We start from the raw sequence: 22951 nt of genomic DNA, 5'->3' as shown, positions 1-22951 counted from the left end.
TGGCGATTAGCTGCTGCTTTCTCATCTCACTCATTGCCTGCCTTCTCCAGTGAAGAGCAGAAATGGAATCCTCTGACCTTATATCAGATACATTTGCTGAGGAATCTTATGTTACAGAAGCAGAGGAGGTTAGTGCTGTTTATCTATCTCCATTGCAATGGTTAATTTGCAGAGATGAAAAAAAAAGACATAATCTTTAGTGATGCAATTCATATTTCTGAAATCTGGCTAACCCATCGGGACATAAGTACGCAAGAGACATTTTGAAAAATTACTGATGCAAATGTTTCATTTGCTAAAGCTGGATTGACCTTATAATTAATCCTAGGTGAATGAAATCTCTTATTAGTATTCTGTCCTGCTTCAATTGACTTATGTATTTTACCCTCAACTTTTCAAGTACTTTTCGTGCTGGTAATGTGACAGAGGTAGATTTCCGTATCTGACAGGTGGGAACAATGCTGCAGTGAACTATTTTGTGAGATGTCTTATTATCAAACTGGAGAAAAGATTTACCTGGACGTTGCCAGGTATGGAAGGTTTGAGTTATAGGGAGAGTCTGGAGAGGTTGGGACTTTGTTCACTGGAACATAGGAAGTTGAGAGGTGACCTTTTGGAGGTTTTTTTAAAAATGAGGGATATAGATAAGATGAATGGCAGGTGTCTTCTCCCTAGGGTGGAGGATTTCAAGATTAGGGGCAGATGAGAGGAAAAGCATTTAAAACATTAAAAGCATTTAAAACATTAAAAGCATTATGGGGCGGCACGGTGGTGCAGTGGTTAGCACTGCTGCCTCACAGCACCAAGGACCCAGATTTGATTCCAGCCTCGGGTGACTGTCTGTGTGGAGTTTGCACATTCTCCCTGTGACTGCGTGGGTTTGCTCCAGTTTCCTCCCACAGTCCAAAGATGTGCAGGTTAGGTGAATTGGTCGTGCTAAATTGCCCACAGTGTTAGATGCATTAGTCAGAGGGAAAATGGGTCTGGGTGGGTTTCTCTTTGGAGGGTCGGTGTGGACTGGTTGGGCCAAAGGGCCTGTTTCCACACTGTAGGGAATCTAATCTAAAACAGTACATGAGGGGCAACATTTTTACAGAATGGTTTGTAGGTGGGATGAACATCCAGAGGAAGTGGTGGGTGTGCTACTGTTACAACATTTAAAAGATATTTGGATAAGTACATGAATAGGGAGGTTTGGAGGCACATGGACCAAGTGTAGGAAAATGGGGCTAGTTTAGTTTGGGATTATGGTCGGCATGGACTGTTGAACCAAAGGGTCTGTTTCCGTGCTGTGGGACTGTGTGTCTCTAGACAGGAAAATGTAAGTTTAAAACAGTCATGAGTTACTTGCAGCTGCAAAGTTTGGATGCTAATGGAGCCCTTGCAATTTCAACAGTCAGTACATATCCTGTTTCAGGACCAAACTGGTGCCTGCATTAAGTGTCTACAGTTCTGGCGCAGACTACACTAGATACCATTGTCTGTATGAATCCAGTGATGCTCCATTACAGTAAGGCGTCCCACTCCCCCCAGTGCATAGCGGGTGTGCATCCAGAGTCAGTGCGTAACACACATCGAAGCTTAGTGTCCTAGCAAAGATTGTGTGCTCTTATCGTGTGGCAGCACTCTGTACCCATCAGCTTCTTAGTAACTGCACATTTAACATGAAGAAGCTGTCCATTGACCATCTAACTCATAACAGTGGCATGGTGGCTCAGTGTTAGCAATGCTGCCTCGCAGCACCAGGGACCGGGGTTTGAGTCCAGCCTCGGGCAACTGTCTGTGGAGTTTGCACATTCTCCCCGTGTCTGTGTGGGTTTCCTCCGGGTGCTCCGGTTTCCTCCCACAATCCAAAGATGTGCAGGTTAGGATGGATTGACCATGCTAAATTGCCCATAGTGTTAGGTGCATTAGTCAGAGGGAAATGGGTCTGGGTGGGTTACTCTTTGGAGGATCAGTGTGGACTTGTTGGGCCGAATGGCCTGTTTCCACATTGTAGGGAATCTAATCTAATCTAATCTCTGGCATGCAGCTCACTTACAAATGGGCAGCTTGCTTATGAAGAAATGTAGGAACAGAAGGGCCATTTGAGTCTGCTCCTGCATTCAATAAGACCATGGCTGCTCTGATAATCCTCAACTCCCTTTTCCACATAATCCTCGATTCCCTTACTGTTTGAAAATCTGTCTATCTCAGCCCTGAATAGAGTTAATGATCCAGCCTCGACAGCCCACTGTGTGCTTTAAGGAATTTACCAGATTCTCCACCCTTTCTGTCTTAAGTGTCTCATTCTCAGATTATGTCCTTTGGTCCTAGATTCTCCTACAAGAGCAACTGACTTCTACACATCTATCCAGTTCACCCATTGGCTTGAAACTTCAGTGTGGAAACCAATCTTTAAAACCCTAAAATTGTTCAATTTCTTTCCCTTGGGATTGTGATGTGAACAAGAGTGCTAGGAAAACAAAAACGTATCAGAATCGACGATGGTGATATTATTCTTGGTCGATGCAGAAGGACTGCTGACCTTTCAAAAGAAAAATCTAGTTTTAATGAAAAAAAAGATTGTGCACACTTTGTTGAAAGGCTGATGAATATATCTATTCACTGGCATTCCATAAGAAACATGAAAGGAATGTTCACTGTTAATTTTAACCAGCCGTCAGACCAGGCGCTGTACCTGACGAGGGGTAATAATTGGAAGGGGAGGCCTATCTCTCACCTAGAACATTCAACATGGTCACAAACCGTTTGACCTACCTGTGGTCCCCACTAGCATCCTCCCACCCGTCTTCATTTAACTCTATCAGCATAACTTTCGAATTCTTTCCTCCTCATTGAGCAGCCTCTTAATAACGCTGACTGCTTCTGGCACACTCTGTGGTAATGCGTTGTACATTGGTTTAGTGTAACCATTTTGAGTTCAATACAGCTGTCCTTCAAAAGGAAATGAAATTTGAAAGAAGAGTCATATGGGACTCGAAGTGTTGACTCTGCTTCCACAGGGAGAAATTTACAGGTGCAGCTGAGGCATTCAGGAGCACGTTGATGGTGTTTTAGACTGGAGAATCGACGTTTCGGGCATGAACCCTTCTTCAGGAATGAGGAAAGTGTGTCCAGCAGGCTAAGGTAAAAGGTAGGGAGGAGGGACTTGGGGGAGGGGCGTTGGAAATGCGATAGGTGGAAGGAGGTCAAGGTGAGGGTGATAGGCCGGAGTGGGGGTGGGGGTGGAGAGGTCAGGAAGAAGATTGCAGGTTAGGAAGGTGGTGCTGAGTTCGAGGATTGGGACTGAGACAAGGTGGGGGGAGGGGAAATGAGGAAACTGGAGAAATCTGAGTTCATCCCTTGTGATTGGAGGGTTCCTAGGCGGAAAATGAGGCGCTCTTCCTCCAGCCCTCGTGTTGCTATGGTGTGGCGATGAAGGAGTCCAAGGACCTGCATGTCCTTGGTGGATTGGGAGGGGGAGTTGAAGTGTTGAGCCACGGAATGGTTGAGTTGGTTGGTCCGGGTGTCCCAGAGGTGTTCTCTGAAACGTTCCGCAAGTAGGCGGCCTGTCTCCCCAATGTAGAGGAGGCCACATCGGGTGCAGCAGATGCAGTAAATGGTGTGTGTGGAGGTGCAGGTGAATTTGTGGCTGATATGGAAGGATCACTTGGGGCCTTGGAATGAAGTAAGGGGGGAGGTGTGGGTGCAAGTTTTGCATTTCTTGCGGTTGCAGGGGAAGGTGCCGGGAGTGGAGGTTGGGTTGGTGGTGGGTGTGGACCTGACGAGGGAGTCATGGAGGGAGTGGTCTTTTCAGAACGCTGATAGGGGAGGGGAGGGAAATATATCCCTGGTGGTGGGGTCCGTTTGGAGGTGGTGGAAATGACGACGGATGATACGATGTATATGGAGGTTGGTGGGGTGGTAAGTAAGGACAAGTGGGGTTCTGTCCTGGTGGCGATTGGAGGGGCGGGGCTCAAGGGCGGAGGAGCGGGAAGTAGAGGAGATGCGCTGGAGGGCATCGTCGATCATGTCTGGGGGGAAATTGTGGTCTTTGAAGAAGGAGGCCATCTGGGTTGTATGGTATTGGAACTGGTCCTCCTGGGAGCAGATGCAGCGGAGACAAAGGAATTGGGAATATGGGATGGCGTTTTTACAGGAGGCAGGGTGGGAGGAGGTGTAGTCTAGGTAGCTGTGGGAGTCGGTCGGTTTATAGTAAATGTCTGTGTTGATTCGGTCGCCCGAGATAGAAATGGAGAGGTCCAGGAAGGGGAGGGAGGAGTCTGATCTAGGAAGGGGAGGGAGGAGTCCATGTTTTAGACAGTAAGGTGTGCAGGATGTGGGGAGAATAGCCCTAGATAACAGAGCCAGTGCAGACACGATGGGCCAAATAGCCTCCTTCTGCAATGTAATAATTCTGAGATTTAACGATAATGTCACTGGACCCATAATCCGGAGCTCCAGGCTAGTGCTCTGGATACATGGGGCAGAAAGACACCAGAGTAACTTGTGAAATTTCAATTCATTTTCAATATCTGGAATTAAAAGCTGACGTAATGGTGTCCACTGCCAACAGCCGGCAAAATCCATTTGGTTCACTCATGTCCTTTAGCCAGTGAAATCTACCGTCCTTACCCGGTCTGGCCTACATGTGACTCCAGACCCACAGCAATATGGTTGAATCTTAACTGCCCTCTCTGGGCAGTTAAGGATGGCCTAGACAATGGTGCCCACAATCCATACCCAAACAGATAAAAAGATGCTGCTGGATCTGCTAAACTCCTCCCAATGTTTTCTCTTTTTATTTCAGATTTCCAGCATTTTCAGCGTTGAATCCACTTGGGTTCGACTTTTGTCTAAAATGTATTTGTGGGATGTGAGCATCACTGACAACTGCCCATTCTATTGTTCAACAGTTAGCTACATGTCAAGTCTGAAATAATGGTTTCACATAGCTCTAGGCTTTAATGTTATTATTTATTTAATATATTATTCAGTTTTTGAGAAGGCTATATTGTCCTGATCCCTCTTGTGCTAACAGTACATTACCTATTGTTGATCCTTTCTGATGTCTGGATTGAAATATTAATGATGTGTAATATCACTGTTGCAGTTTATTGTGTCATGTGAGCCCCTGGAGTTAGCTTATTTCCTTGTAATGACTCTATTAGTCTTGCTATATTTTGCTCAGTGTTTTTGAATGATACAGTGTGAATTTATATTATAGAAAAGATGAATCCATTACTAATAGAAACAAAGCAAATCATCAGACCTTTTTCCAATCTTGACAGGTCATTTCCCGTTAACCCATCTGTTTACCAAATCCCTCAATCCTTTCCATCAGCAGAATTGCATCAAATTGCCTTTTGAGTCTGTTTGTACTATCTGTGTAAGTGTCCTTCCATAACATATATGGTTTATTGATGTTTTTTTGTAATCAGATTGCAAGTTTGGGAAAGGAAGATGTGTTTCAATTAACTTACAAATTTGAACAATGTTGAATTACAACCACAATCCTGATGCACTTTTGAATCATTTACTTAAATGACAGAGTTCGAAGTTCTCAGTTAAACCCATGCCTTCCCGTGGTTTTCCTGGCTCTTTTTCTGGCTGTTGATATGATTGTTCTTCTGACAATGGTTTGGAATTCAGCCATAACCCTCTCATCATCTGATTTGTCCCTCCCCAGTCTGATCCTGAGGTCACAGGAAGCTTGGAGTTGAACTTTATGAACAGACCATATCTCAATGTTCGCAGCTCCCTTCCCCAAACAACCCAAAGAAAGCCAGAAAGTCAACAGAAAATTGGCTGAAACTCAGGACCACGCAACACCAGGCACCAGGGTAAGATTGGGAGAGGAGAAGAGATAAGTCATTTCTTCAGGAAAGAAAGGGAGAATCATGGATTTATTTTCAAAACACAACTTATATTCATTTTCAAAGTGTTGCCCACTTATTTCAACCACATGGAAGTCAACATCCTGGCCTTTGCTGACCACTCAATGAAGGCCCGTTCAGTTTCTCTCCTCATTATTGAGGGATAACCTGAGGAATCATTGAGCAGTCTTTATTCCTGCCCCAATGTCTTCCCTTTGGAACAATGATTTGGAGATGCCATTGTTGGACAGGGGTGTACAATGTTAAATTTTTAACCTTTGGTACAACACATGTATTTCAACATCTTTGGCATTTAATGTTTCTGTTAAAAACAGTAGAAAAATTTTTTAAAAACAAACAAGAAAGCAACCATTTGCTTTCTTTCCCCACTCGAATTCATGTACAGAAGAACCTCGATTATCCGAATGTCAATTATCTGAAATTCGGATTATCCGAAGAAAATCATAGAAACATTATATCAAAGAGGTATTTCAACACTGATCACGTCTTTTGTTTATAATGATTAAAAATGAACTCAACTCACTGAAATGCTGCCAAGAACAATCCTGGACATCGATGGGAGCCCAGGCACCGTCTCCAAATGACTGACCTCCCGCCCTCTCTCTCTTTCTCTCACTCCACACTTTCTCTGGAGTTCTACACAGGCGTGTGCGTGAGTGTGTGTGTGTGCACTATTTTGAGACTCACACCCCAAAGGCAGCAGCAGTCTTACTGTTGGTGTCCAGTCTGGCTGCCGCGGAGAGAGGTTGGGGGGGGGGGGGGGGGGGGGTGGGGGGTGTGTGGACAGGAGGCTCACAGGATCTGACGGGGGTGGGGAGGGGCACACAAGAGGGTGGGAGCGCATTGGGGGTGGGGGCAGCCAGGTTGGACGTGGGTGCAGATGTGGGGACAGACAGGGGCAGTGTTGGACGGGGTTGGTTATGAGGCCGAACGGGGTCAGGAGTGGGGTGGGGGGAATGGATGGGGTGGTCAGGGGTGGGGACAGATGTGGGGGTTGGTGGGGGGGGCAGACAGGGGGCGGGGCTCGAGTCTCCTGAACAGGGAGCGGACTTAACAATGTGTCAATCCCATTGAACTGATTGGTGGGCTGGTGGGGGCTTCAGCAATGCACTCAAGTGTGTCTCTGCTCAGAAACAAACTCTGACACAGTGAAAGGGAGCAAGGCAGGCAGAGCCAGGCTAAAGGAAACTTCAGAAAATTCCGAACCCCAGAGGAGAGGCACTGAATAAACTAACTGAATACTCAATTATCCGAATAAAGTAGTGCCCGCCCATCACGTTTGGATAATCGAGGTTCCTCTGTATATGTATAGGCATTTCTTAACTAAAACAAAGTAAATAACAATGTTTAGTAGATAAAACTGTTCAAGGATGGAGTCAGCTCAGAAGGGTATAGAGTAAATATCATAAGTGGGCGGCACGGTGGCACAGTGGTTAGCACTGCTGCCTCACAGGGCCAGAGACCCGGGTTCAATTCCCGCCTCAGGCGACTGACTGTGTGGAGTTTGCACATTCTCCCCGTGTCTGCGTGGGTTTCCTCCGGGTGCTCCGGTTTCCTCCCACATTCCAAAGATGTGCAGGTCAGGTGAATTGGTCATGCTAAATTTCCCATAGTGTTAGGTAAGGGGTAGATATAGATATAGATGTAGGGGTGTGGGTGGGTTACGCTTCGGTGGGGCCGTATGGACTTGTTGGGCCGAAAGGGCCTGTTTCTACACTGTAAGTAATCTAATCTAATAAGGTGGGGAATACTAGAATCATAGAATCCCTACAGTGTGGAAAGAAGCCATTCAGCCCATTGAGTCCACACTGATCCTCTGAAGAGCATCCCACCCTGTAACCCCACATCTCCGATGGCTAACCCACCCAGCTCACAAATCCTTGGAACAATGGGCAATTTGCCATGGCCAAACCACCTAACCTGCACATCTTTGGACTATGGGAGGAAACTGGAGCACCCAGAGGAAACCCACGCAAACATGGGGAGGATACACAGACAGGCTGGAATCGAATCTGGGTTCCTGGCACTGTGAGGCAGCAGTGCTAACCACTGAGCCACTGTGCTGCCCTAACTAGTCTGATTAAAACCAATGCCACTTAAGGATGCTCAGTGCAAGCTGGAAGAACAGCATCTTATCTTCTGCTTGGGGATCCCGCAGCCTTCAGGTCTCAATATTGAGTTCAGTAATTTTAGAGCCTGAACGACCCTCTTAATGTCCTTTATCCCAAACCCCAGGCCATGTCATTACATTCAGCATAGGCAATCTATTCTGACCTACACATGGTCCCCATGACCAGCCTTTTTCCTTCCTTGGCCTACTGTCAACCATTCCTTTATCTTCATAGCTTTTCTTCTTTCTTTCTGCTCCATCTCCACCTATCTGTTCTCTCATTCCAAGATTCTGGCCTCCCCACCTCCGTCATCAGCGTAACTACCACCTTTTTCCCAGCTACAATCAGTTCTAAAGAAGTGCCACTGGTCTCGAAACATTAACTCTGCTTTCTCTCCATAGGTGCTGCCAGACCTGCTAAGTTTCTCCAGCAATTTCTGAACTTGCTGTAGTTTAAGGAAGTTAGCAGCAAAGGGTCTCATTAATTAGTCTTTCAGACAGGTTGGGTGAAATAACTGCACAGAGGCTGGTATCCTGTCACCAAGTCACCCTTTATTTACATGTGCGCTGTACATGGGCTCTGACCAACCAGCTCAAAGCCAGTCCCTAGACTGAGGAGACCTCTTGCTTATATTGGTCAGCAAGTGCTCCCTGGATGGCCCAATGAAATCCACCTAGCCATGATTCCAATCACTCCAATGGGATTTAAACCAGGATTCCCAGGACAATAGCTGAGTTTCTGACTTTATAATCCAGTAGCAATCACCTCCCAATGTTAGATGGCTGAGGCTATTGACATTTAGTGAGGTATTGAGTGAGGTCAGAAGCTTGTGTTTCAGTTACAGCTGTCACAGCAGGTAAAGTAAGATGCACTGAGCATGACAGAATACATACCACATAGTCCACCACCATCACTGATCAGTTGTAGTGATAACTTGTAACGTTGACAATGATTACTTGGGCCCAGAAGTGTCAGCATGAGCAGCTAATATTGTGGCCTTCGGTGTTGTAAAACGCCACCATGACTCTTCCAAATATGTCAGAGGCTGAGCTGCAGAGGGAGATGTTAGGTGACCAAACACTTGGTCAAAAAGTTGATCTTAAGGATTGTCCTAAGGGAGATTAAAGGAGGGAATTCCAGAGCCTAGGACACAAGCTGCTGAAGGTACGGTGGCCAATGTTGGAGCAATTAAAACTGGGGATGTGTGAGATGCCCGAATTGGAGGATCACGGGAGGTTGTAAGGCTGAGGCAAGGGAGGGAAACAGGTTAAAGAGATAGAGTCAAAGAGTATCACATCACAGAAAAAAAAGGCCCTTTGGTTCATCATGTCCACAATAGTCATCAAGAGCCTATTTATTTTAATACTATTTGACAATACTTGGTCCATAGCCTTGTGTGGTGCGTTGTTTCAAGCGATCATCTAAGTGACTTCTTAAACGTCTTGGGAGTTCCTATCTGACCACCACTTTGAGCAGGGAGTTCCAGGCACCCACTGCCCGCTGCATGGAAAGCTTTACCTCAAATCCCCTGCAGACATCTCGCTTCTCTGCCTTCTGACCCCTCTTCTAAGGGGAAACATCTCTCTCTAGCCACCCCATTTATGCCCCTCATAATCTTGATAAGGAGGGATTTGAAAACACAATGAATTTTAAATTAAGGCATTATAAATTTATCAAAATCCCAGCTTATTCGCTCCACTTGGTTGAACTTAACTCCATCCAAAGCAGAATGTTGAGATAAAAAGCTGCTTAAAATTATTGATTGAAAACCTTCACTTTGAAGTACAGTCAGAATTCAGCAATCAAATATCATGACTGCACAAGAGACATGTCAGGAAATGTGTAAGCTTTGAGCTTCAAAACCTCTTTTGCAACTCTTGAAAGAAACATTAAACTTCTGAGGGCTAAACTTCTAAGAGGAGCTGCAAAGGTTAAATAAACCAGTGTGAGTGGGGATTAGAGAACTGGCGAAAATGTGAAAGACAACGCTTCAAGCACCACTTCGACATTTATAACCCTGTGGTTTCTACAACCATGTGTCAACTTGTCACCCCTGTTGTATCTGTTGTGTTACATACCTGCAGTGCGTCTGACTAAATGGAGTTGCTAAGCCCCTAGCACCATAAATCAAAATGGCAGGAAACAAAGCTTTGAAAATGTTAGAATGTAAGTGTTTCTCTCCACATGCAAATATACATGCAAACCTCCCCATAAGGAACAGGAGGAAGCCAGTTGGTCCCTCAAGTCTGCTGTGCTAATCAGTTAGATCTAATTACTCCACATTCCCATCTCTCTCCCATTAACCTTTCACCCCTTTATTTATCAAGAATCTATTTATCTCTGCCTTAAAACTATTGCAATTCTTGTACTTATACCACCTTTTGAGGAAGAGAGTTCCAAAGGCTTATGATCCTCTGCAAGAGGGGGATCCATTTTGAAACAGTGAGCCCTGGTTCAAGATTCTCCCCCATGAGGAAACATTCACACCACATTCACACCGTCAGGACCCCTCAAGATCTTGTAGACATCTATCAAGCTGTCTCTTACTCTTCAAAACTCCAGTGGATTGAGCCTGTCCAAGCATTCCTCATAGGCCAAGCTGCCCATTCTAAATATTAGTTTTAGTTAAACTGCTCTGAATTACTTCCAACATGTTTGTATCATTTCTTAAACTGGGAGGTCAGTCCTGCAGATGCAGTCACATTGTCCGACACAATTGAAGCACAACCTTATCACTTTGTTTTTATTTAGCTTTCCTTGCAGTGATATTCAATCAGCTTTCGTTGCTGTACCTGCATTCTAACGCTTTTGTGATTCATGCTCCAGGGCACTCAGATCCTACTGCAGCTCAGAGGTCTCTAATTTCTCATCATTTAGATTATTTTCTTTTATTCTTCCTGCCAAAATGAACAATCTGACATTTCCCCACATCATACTCTTTGCCAAATCTTTGCCCCTTCACTTAATTTATCTATATCCTATTGTCGCCTCCTTATGTCCTCTTTATGATTTAGTTTCATACCTGTCAGCATCAGCAAATTTAACAACCGTACCTTTGGTCCTTCACATAAATCACGTGTTCAAATTTATTGATGTGGCACATGAATCGTTCCATCTTGCCAACTGAAAAGTTGTGAACTTTGCCTACCTTCTATTTTCTGTTGACCAGCCAATCTTCTATCCACACCAGTGTGTTAACCCTTACACCATGAACTTATTAAAACCCATCTCAATGCCCTTACAGGAATGAAATCTGCCATCTTTTCACGATCTTGTTTACATGTGATTCCAGGCCCACAACAATGTGGTTCACTCCGAATAAATGCTGTCCTAGCTCAAGTCAAGTCTCCATATTCTTACCAGACCACAGGGCTGTCCTCTCATTAGAATGAGAGATGACTGGTTTTTGTTTGACCTGAGGGACATGATCCCAAATAATAAATAATAACTCCAATCTACTAGTGATCATTCTGTAGCAATGTGTATTAGGGCTCTGTGATGAGCATGAGGAGTACACAGTTGCAGATAGTACCGGCAAAAACTTAATTCATTGCAGGGATGACTGTGCACTCTCAGGGAGAGACTGAGGAGATAAGCAAATGTTTACATGCAGATGGGTTCTATCTGTCTTTCCTCATGACACAGGTATGTCACAGAGCATGCCAGGAACTTTGTCAGCTTGTGTCAACTTCACCTTGACTTTAATTCATGTGATAAATTTTCACACCTACACAAAACTGCACTGATTCAACGCACCAAAAGCATATGTGCTCAGGAAGGGGTTCTGGCAAACCTGTAAGAAGAGGCCGCTGTAGTTAACAGGCATGAGAAATGATGCTGGAGAACTTCAGATCCCTCAGCGATTGGTAAAGAAAACACTCAGTTAAAGAAGAGGAACTATAATCTCCTAAAAATAATCTGAGTTCAGTTCCCACTAATCACTTGCTCACAGCACTTTGCTCCCAGTTCAGTATTTTTAATGTTGCTAACTTTTGCTGGAGCACATTTCATCTATGCTTTCTTGCACTTTAATATCTAAAGTATAACCGTTCTTCATTTGAGAGTGTATGTAGAGTTAGAGAGTCATAGAGCTGTCCAACATGAAAACACACATTCAGTCCAACTCATCCATGCTGACCAGCTATCCTAAATTAATCTAGTCCCATTTTCCAGCATTTGGCTAATATCCCTGTTAACCCTCCCTATTCATGTACCTAACCAGATGACTTTTAAATGTTGTAAATGTACCAGCCTTGATCACTTCCTCTGGCAGCTCGTTCCATACATGCACCACCCTCTGTGTAAAGGTTGTCCCTTATGTCCCTTTTCAATATTTCCCCACTCACCTTAAATCTAGCCCCTCTAGTTTTGGACTCCCCCACCCTGAGGAAAAGACCTTCGGTGTTCACCCTATTCACACCCCTCATGATTTTACAGACCTCTATAAGGTCGCCCTTCAACCTCCTGTGCTTCAGGGAAAATAACTCCACTCTATTCACCCTCTCTTTATAGCTCAAACCTTCCAATCCTGGCAACATCCTTGTAAATCTTTTCTGAACCTTTTCAACTTTCACAACATCCTTCCTATAGTGGGGACATCAAAATTAAATGCAGTATTCCAAAAGTGGTCTAACTAATGTCCTGTAGAGCCACAACATGACCTCCCAACTCATATACTCAACGCACTGACCAATAAAGGAAAGCATACCAAACGCCATCTTCACTATCCTATCTACCTGTGACTCCACTTTCAAGAAACTATGACCCTGCACTCCAAGGTCTTTTCACTCAGTAACACCCCCCAGGACCATACCATTAAATGTATAAGTCCTGCCCTGAATTGTCTTGCCAAAATGCAACATTTATCTAAATTAAACTCCATCTGCCACTCCTTCGCCCATTGGCCTATCTGATCAAGATCCTGGTGCACTCAGAGGTAACCTCTTTTGCTGTCTGTTACTCCTCCAAATTTGGTGTCATCCAAATCATTTGCATAAATGGCAAAAATCATGGGTGTTTCTCAGTTATTCAGTGATCTAGAGCAATGCTGCTGATGACTGCCTAAAAACACTGTGCAAAGAATTGAGACCATGGAATGTCTAAGGGATGAACATATTATTGTCTGATACAGGGGCATGCAGAGCAGAGAGGTCCCAGGTCCAGTCTCTGAGCTGTGCTAGATGTGTGGGCTATTGGCTGAATGGGAAGCACTCATACATCTGAGTTAGAAAGTTATGGGTTTAAACCCCACTGCAGATACCTGCGCTAACAATCATGGCTAATAGAGTCAAGATTAGAGTGGTGCTGGAAAAGCACAGCAGGTCAGGCAGCATCCGAGGGGCAGGAAAATCGATCTAATGATGAAGGGCTTTTGCCCAAAACGTCAAGTTTCCTGCTCCTTGGATGCTGCCTGACCTGCTGTGCTTTTCCAGCACCACTCTAATCTTGACTCTATTAGCCATGATTGTGAGCTCAGGTCTCTGCAGCATCTGCAGTATTCACTTTCTGAGTTAACTCTAATCTAGACTCTGATTTCCATCATCTGCAGTACTCACTTTTGCCTAGTTCTCACTTTCCCTTAATCATGGCTAATACTCCAATGCAATATCAATGGAGTACTGTAGTGTGGGATGTGCTGTTTCAGGCTTCTTGAGAAGTCTAGAGGAGCGTAAATTATCACAAAAAATGTTTTGAAGAAAAATTTGGAGAAATGGTTTTTCTCAGTGTGCCGGACATTATTCATCCCTAACCAACACCAGCAGACCATCCAACTAGTGGTTACATTGATTTTTGTGTGGGTTTACTGCATGCAAATTGGCTCCTCCATCTCCAGAACTACAACACTACTGCACTTCATAAATACCACATTGGTTATCAAACACTTTGTGATGTGTCGTTATCATGAAAGTAGCTACACAAATGAAAATCTTTCCTCCCTTTTAAATGATCTACTCTCAGACAAGGTAGCGACAGTAATGAAGTAACTGGATTTAGCTTCCCCTGAATTTGTGGAGGATCTGAGCTCGCTTCCATGCTCTATTATCCAATGAGCCTTTGTTGCAAATTGCATGGATTCACATTTCATAATTCTTGGCATTATACTCTCCTGCCCTCCATGACTGAATACCTCGTTGCAGCCAATATTGTATCAAATCCTGTCCTGTCCTTTCTGACTTGCATTGGCTCCCAGTTCCCCAAATGCCTCACACTTAAGATTCTCAAACTTCTTTCAATCCCTTCATGAGTGTACCCCTTCCCATCTCTGTAACCTGATCTGCTCACTCATCAAGTGTAGCTTCCAAGTTTAGATAACAAATTCACTTTTATATCCAAGAAAGGATTGCCAGATTCAGGGGAAAAAAATCACAACCTCCACCCATGGGAAGGCTTACTGACACACACTCTGCCAGAGAGCCCTTCAAGAAATGCAAGTAGGGAAAAGAGTTGGAGTCTGCTCCTCAATCTCACACCCAGTCGGAGCCCCTAATCTCTCCCTTCCCATTTCTCCACCATAGGAGCTTTCATTCCTTCTCCAAATACTGCAAGTGCCCCTCATGCAAATGGTTATCATACCATTGGACTCACAGCTAAAATGTTAAAAGTGCCTAATTATAGAAAGAAACTGAGAAGTTACAGCACAGAAGGAGATTATTCCACATGTTATATTCCTGCTGCCTTTCTGGAAGAACCAACCAGTTTGTTTCCCTTCTTTGTTACCCATTCCTTGTGGCTCTGCTAATTTTGAAGAGCTCGCATTCACTAAAAGTATATGAAAATTACATTACTGCTCTTTACAGCTGCTGTGATACTCTCCTTCTGTTTCTGGAATAGCCATGACTATCTGTAGTCCCTGGCAGCGATGGAATTAAAGGTGTTTATGAAGTTGACTCTCAATTCTCTTCGTTTACAAAACTGACTGGAGGGGATATATCAGAAAGTTGCTCCCAAGTAGACCCAGGATTTCGCTTATTCCAATCAGCATGCCTATTGAAAAATAACCTGGGTAAATTAATCCAAATGTACAAGTTTTGAAAGAATTATGTAATCATAGAATCACTGAATTTTACAGTACAGAAGGAGGCCTTAGGACCTATTGTGTCAGTACCAGCTCCCGAAAGATCTACCCAGCTAGTCCCACTCTCCAGACCAATCTCTGTAGCCCTCCAAGTTATTCACATTCAAGTATATATCCAGTTCTATTTTGAAACCTCCAATGGAATCTGTCTCCACCTCACCTAGGCAGCGCTTTCCAAATCCTAACAACTCAGAGTGATGTAGCTTCTCCTCATCTCACTCCTCACTGTCTTGCTGATAATATTGAAAACTGTGACCACTAGTTCCTGAGAATACCAAACTAGGGGAAACAGAAAATCCTTTTCTACCCTTTCCAAATTGTTCATAGCTCTGAACACCTTCAGTCTTCTCTACTCCAAGAAGAATAATCTCAGTGTCTCTAATCTTTCCTTGTATTTACAGAATATTAAAGAATTGAAGCAACTTCTGAAATTACTGCCATGTGACCTTTGTGTAGTCTATGCAATTACACTATGCAAGTCTATGTAATGGTGGTGTAAAGGCTCAGGATGAAGATAACTTTTTGCAGTTATAAATCTCACATCTTATCAGAATAACTGAGGGTTGACCTTATAGAGGTTTATAAAATCATGAGGGGCATGGATAAGGTAAATAGATAAGGTCTTTTTCCTGGGTTGGAGGAGTCCAGAATGCGAGGGCATAGGTTTAGGGTGAGAGGGGAAAGATTTAAAAGGGATTTAAGGGCCAACATTTTCACACGGAGAGTGGTGAGTGTATGATGAGCAAACAGAGGGAGTGGTGGAGGCTGGTACAATTATAACATTTAAAAGGCATCTGGATGGGTATATGAATAGGAAGGGTTTAGAGGTTATGGGCCAATTGCTGACAAATGCAACTAGGTTAGGTTAGGACATCTGGTCAGCATGGATGAATTGGATTGAATGGTATGTTTCCATGCTGTACATCTCTATGATTCTATGACTCTGCTAACATCTGACTCTAAGCAGCTTTTGTCTGGCTACAAACTCTCTGTTGCAGCCTCATGACTTAACCCAATATGCTGGCCTTGATCAGACAGAATACAGTCCCATCTTGCAAAGGTGTTAATACAGAGTTCTGCATGGATAAGCTATTTTTCCTTCTCTATATGTTTGTAATATTATAAAAAAATATAAGTAGTGCTGACAATATCATCCAGATCTTTTAACCTGTCATGCACCTTCTATTAGTGGGTTTGAGACAAGTTCGAATGGCCTTCACAATTTGCAATGAGTTTTCCAAGGTCAGATGGAGCATCTCTGGAGAGAATGGAATAATGGGACTGGAAAGCTGTGTGTAAATCTGGTGATCTGTTGAGACCTTTAAATTTATGAAGAGGTTCAGCAGACCGAACAAAAAAACATCCAAAACTAGGGGGCATCAATCTGAGCTAATTACTGACCAGAATCCAGTTGGACATTCAGTCGGAACTTTATTGTCCAGAGAAAGTTTAGAGCGATGAATTTGTTTCCAAAAGGAAGCAATTAGCACAAATGTCTTGAAAGGGAAGCTCGTTAAGATTTGACTTGGAGGATCGAAGTCTGTTGGTGAAATACAGCTTTTCTTGTGGATAGAGATTATTGACAATTCAGTAACTCAGTTCCTATCACACCCAGTATTGCCTGTTACCCCATCATTTTCACTTGATTCATCAGTTGACCTCTGTCAGAGTCATCAACTCTTGCTACATTAACAATCGCGTATAACAAAGAAAGTGAAGGCTCTTGTGGCACAGAGGTAGTGTCCCTTCTTCTGGGCCAGAAGATTGGGGTTCAAGTCCCATCAGAGGCATGCAACTACATTTTTAGGAAAATGTCTAAACGAAAGGAATAGAAGGTTATATCAACATGGTTAGATAAAGTCAAACGGGAAGGAACCCAAACTGAACATAAACACTATTTGACTAGCTGCACAGGCTTCGGTTTTCAAGTCACATACCATTCTGACTCTGAAAGATATCACCACTCCTTCACAGTCTCTGGGTTGGGCCAAAAGAGAGGAACCCCTTCGCAGCGCCGTGGGTGAATCCTTTCCTCATCGATTGCAGTGGCTCGAGTAGACAATACATCTGTTCAAGGGCAGATAAATGTGAATCTTCCCAATGATGTCCATAAGTCAAAAATGAAGAGCTTTAAAATAACTCCAGAAGTTCATGAGTGTGATCTCAGAATGATAACTGGTTTGGAGATCTGAGTGATGGTGGGTCCTCGGTCATAGTTCTGAACAGTAACAGGCTCTGACTCTTGTCAGATAGAAGGTGATGTACAGGCCTGGTCTTTAAATTGGAAACCCTTTGGTTTATTCCCTTGGCAAAGTATGTAATAAAACTGGCTTTACACTTATTTGTTGGAATTGATGGATTTGATGCTACATTTTAATGTATGAGGAATATGTATATCTGCAAAGTAATTATTCTTGTCTAATATCTGGATCACGTAACATTTTGTGCATCTTCAAATATTAAGCTGCTGTGAGTTTAACAAATGCCCCTATTGAAATGAGTTATTAAGATGGGAGGCCATGCACTTGGATGTAGAAACATGGACTGGATCCCAAAGAGACTGGCATCGTTTCAATTGTCCTGTTTAGCAACAGGAATGATTTGGCAGCTGCTGGCATCAAGTTGTCCCTTCAAACACTCTGTATTGAGCTCAGGACTCACATAGAACATAGAACATAGAACATTACAGCGCCATACAGGCCCTTCGGCCCTTGATGTTGCGCCGCCCTGTCATACTGATCTGAAGCCCATCCCACCTACACTATTCCATGTACGTCCATATGACTGTCCAATGATGACTTAAATGCACTTAAACTTGGCGAATCTACTACCGTTGCAGGCAAAGCATTCCATACCCTAACTACTCTCTGAGTAAAGAAACTACCTCTGACATCTGTCTTATACCTAGCTCCCCTCACTTTAAAGTTGTGTCCCCTCATGTTTGCCGTCCCCATACTTGGAAAATGGCTCTCCCTGTCCACCCTATCTAACCCTCTGATTATCTTGTATGTCTCTATTAAGTCACCTCTCAACCTTCTTCTGTCTAACGAGAACAGCCTCAAGGCCCTTAGCCTTTCCTTGTAAGACATTCCTTCCATACCAGGCAACATCCTAGTAAATCTCCTCTGAACCCTTTCGAAAGCTTCCACATCCTTCTTATAATGCGGTGACCAGAACTGTACACAATACTCCAAGTGTGGCCGTACCAGAGCTTTGTACAGCTGCAGCATAACCTTCTGGTTCCAGAACTCAATCCCTCTATTAATAAAGGCCAAAACACTGTATGCCTTCTTATCAACCTGTCAATCTGGGTGGCAACTTTCAGGGATCTGTGTACATGGACACCAAGATCTCTCTGCTCATCTGCACTCCCAAAAATCTTACCATTAGCCCAGTACTTTGCATTCCAATTACTCCATCCAAAGCGTATTACCTCACACTTGTCCACACTAAACTCCATTTGCCACCTCTCAGCCCAGCTCTGCATCCTATCTATGTTTCTCTGCAACCTACTACATCCTTCGTCACTATCCACAACTCCACCGACCTTAGTGTCATCCGCAAATTTACTAACCCACCCTTCTAAGCCCTCATCCAGGTCATTTATAAAAATGAAGAACAGCAGTGGACCCAACACCGACCCTTGCGGTACGCCGCTAGTAACTGGACACCAAGATGAACATGTTCCATCAATTACAACCCCCTGTTTTCTTTCAGCAAGCCAATTACTGATCCAAACTGCTATGTCTCCCACAATCCCATTCCTCCGCATTTTGTATAATAGCCTACTGTGGGGAACCTTATCGAACGCCTTGCTGAAATCCATATACACCACATCAACCGGTTTACTCTCATCTACCTGTTTGGTCACTTTGTCAAAAAACTTAATAAGATTTGTTAAGCACGACCTACCCTTCACAAAACCATGCTGACTGTCCCTGATCAGATTATTCTTTTTGAGCTGGTTATAAATCCTATCTCTTATAACCTTTTCCAACACTTTACCAATAACTGAAGTGAGACTCATTGGTCTGTAATTACCAGGGTTGTCTCTACTACCCTTTTTGAACAAGGGAACCACATTTGCTATCCTCCAGTCCTCAGGCACTATTACTGTAGACAATGATGATTTGAAGATCAATGCCAAAGGCTTGGCAATCGCTTCCCTTGCTTCCCAGAGGATCCTCAGATAGATCCCATCCGGCCCAGGGGACTTGACTATTTTCACACTCTGCAGTATTTCTAATACCTCTTCCTTGTGAACCTCAATCTCTTCTAGTCTAGATGCAAGTGTCTCTGTATCTTCCTCGCCAATATTTTCATTTTCTATAGTGAACGCTGTCGAAAACTATTTATTTAGTGCTTCCCCTATCTCCTCTGACTCCACACACAACTTCCCACTATTATCCTTGATTAGCCCTAATTTAACTCTCGTCATTCTTTTATTCCTGACTTATCTATGGAAAGCCTTAGGATTAACCCTGATCCTATCCGCCAACAACTTCTCATGTCCCCTCCTGGCTCTTCTGAGCTCTCATTTTAGGTCTTTCCTGACTTCCTTGTAACCCTCAAGCGCCCTAACTGAGTTTTCACATTTTGTCCTAACATAAGCCTTCTTCTTCTTCTCGACCAGGGATTCCACTTCCTTAGTAAATACGGCTCACGCATTTTTTTTTTTTTAAGATTACTTACAGTGTGGAAACAGGCCCTTCGGCCCAACAAGTCCACACCGCCCCGCCGAAGCGTAACCCACCCATACCCCTGCATCTACATTTACCCCTTACCTAACACTATGGGCAATTTAGCATGGCCAATTCACCTGGCCTGCACATCTTTGGACTGTGGGAGGAAACCAGAGCACCCGGAGGAAACCCACGCAGACACGGGGAGAATGTGCAAACTCCACACAGTCAGTCGCCTGAGGCGGGAATTGAACCCGGGTCTCAGGCGCTGTGAGGCAGCAGTGCTAACCACTGTGCCACCGTGCCGCCCATTCTATATCTTCCTCCCTGCCTGACAGGTACATAGTTATCTAGGACACACAGGAGCTTTTCCTTGAATAAGCTCCACATTTTTAATGTGCTCATCCCCTGCAGTTTCCTTCCCCATTCTACACTTCCTAAATCTTTCCTAATTGCATCGTAATTTCCCTTCCCCCAGCTGTAACTCTTGCTTGGTGGAGTTCACCTATCCCCTTCCATCACTAAAGTAAACCTGACAGAATTGTGGTCGCTGTCTCCAAAGTGCTCACCTACTTCCAAATCTAACCCCTGGCCAGGCTCGTTACCCAGTACTAAATCTAAAGTGGCTTTGCCCCTTGTAGGCTTGTCTACATACTGTGCACACACTGGACAAAAACTGACCCATCTACACTAATCATACTGTAGTGATCCCAGTCAATACTTGGATAGCTGAAGTCCCCCATGACAACTACCCTGCCTACCCTCTCACTCCTATCAAGAATCATCTTTGCTATTCTTTCCTCTACATCTCTGGGACTATTCGGAGGCCTATAGAAAACTCCTAGCGTGGTGACTTCTCCTTTTCCTGTTTCTAACCTCAGCCCATACTACCTCAGTTAACAAGTGCCCAAACATCCTTTCTACAACTAATATTGTCCCTGATCATCAATGCCATACCTCCCTCTCTTTTACCATCTTCTCTATTCTTACTGAAACATCTGAATTCCAGAACCTGCAACAGCCATTCCTGTCCCTGCTCTAGCCATAGCTCCGTAATGGCCACAACAACGTCCCAGGTACCAACCCACGCTGCCAGTTCACCCACTTTATTTCGGATGCTCCTCGCGTTGAAGTCCATACACTTCAAACCAGGTTCTCGCTTGCCAGTATCAGATACTTGATTTGGGAACTCCCTACTCTCATCCTCTTCTGTACCTTTCCTACAATTTTGGTTCCCATCCCCCTGCTGTATTAGTTTATATCCACCTTAATAGCTTTAGCGATTTTCTCACCCAGGATGTTGGTACCCCTCTGGTTTAGATGAAGACCATCCTGCTTTTAGAGGTCCCACCTACCCCAGAAAGAGCTCTAATTGTCCAAAAACCAGAAACCCTCCCTCCTGCACCATCCCTGTAGCCACGTGTTCAACTCCTTTCTCTCCCTATTCCTCACCTCACTAGCACATGGCACGGGCAGCTAACCAGAGAAAATAACTCTGTTTGTCCTAGCTCTAAGCTTCCATCCTAGCTCCCTGAATTTCTGCCTCAAGTCCCCATCTCTTTTCTGACCTATGTCGTTGGTACCAATGTGGACCACGACTTGGGGCTGCTCTCCCTCCCCTCGAAGGATCCCAAAAACATGATCAGAGACATCACGGACCCTGGCACCTGGGAGGCAACACACCAACTGTGAGTCTCGCTCGTCCCCACAGAACCTCCTATCTGTCCCCCTAACTATCGAGGCCCCAATGACCACTGGTCTGCTCCTCTTCCCCCTTCCCTTCTGAGCAGCAGGTGTCCCACTGCTTTCCCCTGATAAGTCATCCCCCCCAACAGTATCCAAAACGGTATATTTATTGTTGAGGGGAATGGCCACAGGGGATCCCTGCACTGCCTGCCGGTTCCCTTTCTGTCCCCTAACTGTCACCCATCTGTCTTTTTCTTTTATCTGGGGAGTGACTACCTCTCTGTAAGTCCTGTCAATAACCCCCTCTGCCTCCTGAATGATCTGAAATTCATCCAACTCCAGCTCCAGTTTTCCAACGCGGTTTTCGAGGAGCTGGTGTTGGGTGCACTTCCCACAGATGTAGTCAGCAGGGACACTCGTGGTGACCCTCACACAACCACGCAAATATAAACTGTTCTACTTACCCTTCCCAGAAGTACTTTGCTCGCTCCTCCCTCGTTGGCCTGAAGGTAAGAAGTTTAAATATACTTATCGGCCTTCCTGCCAATCACCTCGCACCAACGTCACCTCCTCCCGGCTCCCGCCTCTCGCTGCTCCAAAGTGGACATCTTCCACTCTGGCTCATTGGTTGGTCACTGGAGTACAGAGGGTTTCAGCGGAGGACTTGTGGTTTTATTCTGACCCACCCTTCAAGAATTGCAGATGCATGGCAAGTGCAGTTTAATGTGGATAAGTGTATGGTTATCCAATTTGGTGGCAAGAACAGGAAGGCAGATTACTACCTAAATGGAATCAATTTAGGTATGGGGGCAGTACAAAGGGATCTGGGTGTTCTTATACACCAGTCAATGAAGGTAAGCATGCAGGTACAGCAGGTAGTGAAGAAGGCTAATAGCATGCTGGTCTTCATAACAAGAGGGATTGAGTATAGAAGCAAAGAGGTTCTTCTGCAGCTGTACAGGGCTCTGGTGAGACCACACCTGGAGTATTGTGCGCAGTTCTGGTCTCCAAATTTGAGGAAAGACATTCTGGCTATTGAGGGAGTGCAGCGTAGGTTCACGAGGTCAATTCCTGGAATGGCGGGATTACCTTACACTGAAAGACTGGAGGGACTAGGCTTGTATACCCTTGAGTTTAGAAGACTGAGAGGGGATCTGGTTGAGACATATAAGATTATTAAAGGATTGGACATGTTTCCGCTGATGGGTGAGTGCTGAACCAGAGGACACAGCTTAAAAATACGGGGTAGACCATTTAGGACAGAGATGAGGAGAAACTTCTTCACCCAGAGAGTGGTGGCTGTGTGGAATGTTCTGCCCCAGAGGGCAGTGGAGGCCCAGTCTCTGGATTCATTTAAGAAAGAGTTGGATAGAGCTCTCAAGGATTGTGGAATCAAGGATTATGGAGATAAGGCAGGAACAGGATACTGAATAAGGATGATCAGCCATGATCATATTGAATGGTGGTGCAAGCTCGAAGGGCAGAATGGCCTACTCCTGCACCTATTGTCTATTGTAT

At 44.5% G+C, this 22951-nt stretch overlaps 1 protein-coding gene across 7 annotated transcripts in view; it reads left to right on the top strand.

The window, feature by feature from the left end:
* wscd2 (WSC domain containing 2) overlaps positions 1 to 22951 on the top strand; it is a 593216-nt gene that overhangs the window by 282445 nt on the left and 287820 nt on the right. The window lies entirely within an intron of this gene.

The sequence above is a fragment of the Chiloscyllium punctatum genome, chromosome 17 (genome assembly GCF_047496795.1).
Source record: "Chiloscyllium punctatum isolate Juve2018m chromosome 17, sChiPun1.3, whole genome shotgun sequence".
Lineage (NCBI taxonomy): Eukaryota > Metazoa > Chordata > Chondrichthyes > Orectolobiformes > Hemiscylliidae > Chiloscyllium > Chiloscyllium punctatum.
The sequence above is the reverse complement of the archived record's forward strand: the minus strand, read 5'-3'. Positions and strand labels throughout refer to the sequence as shown.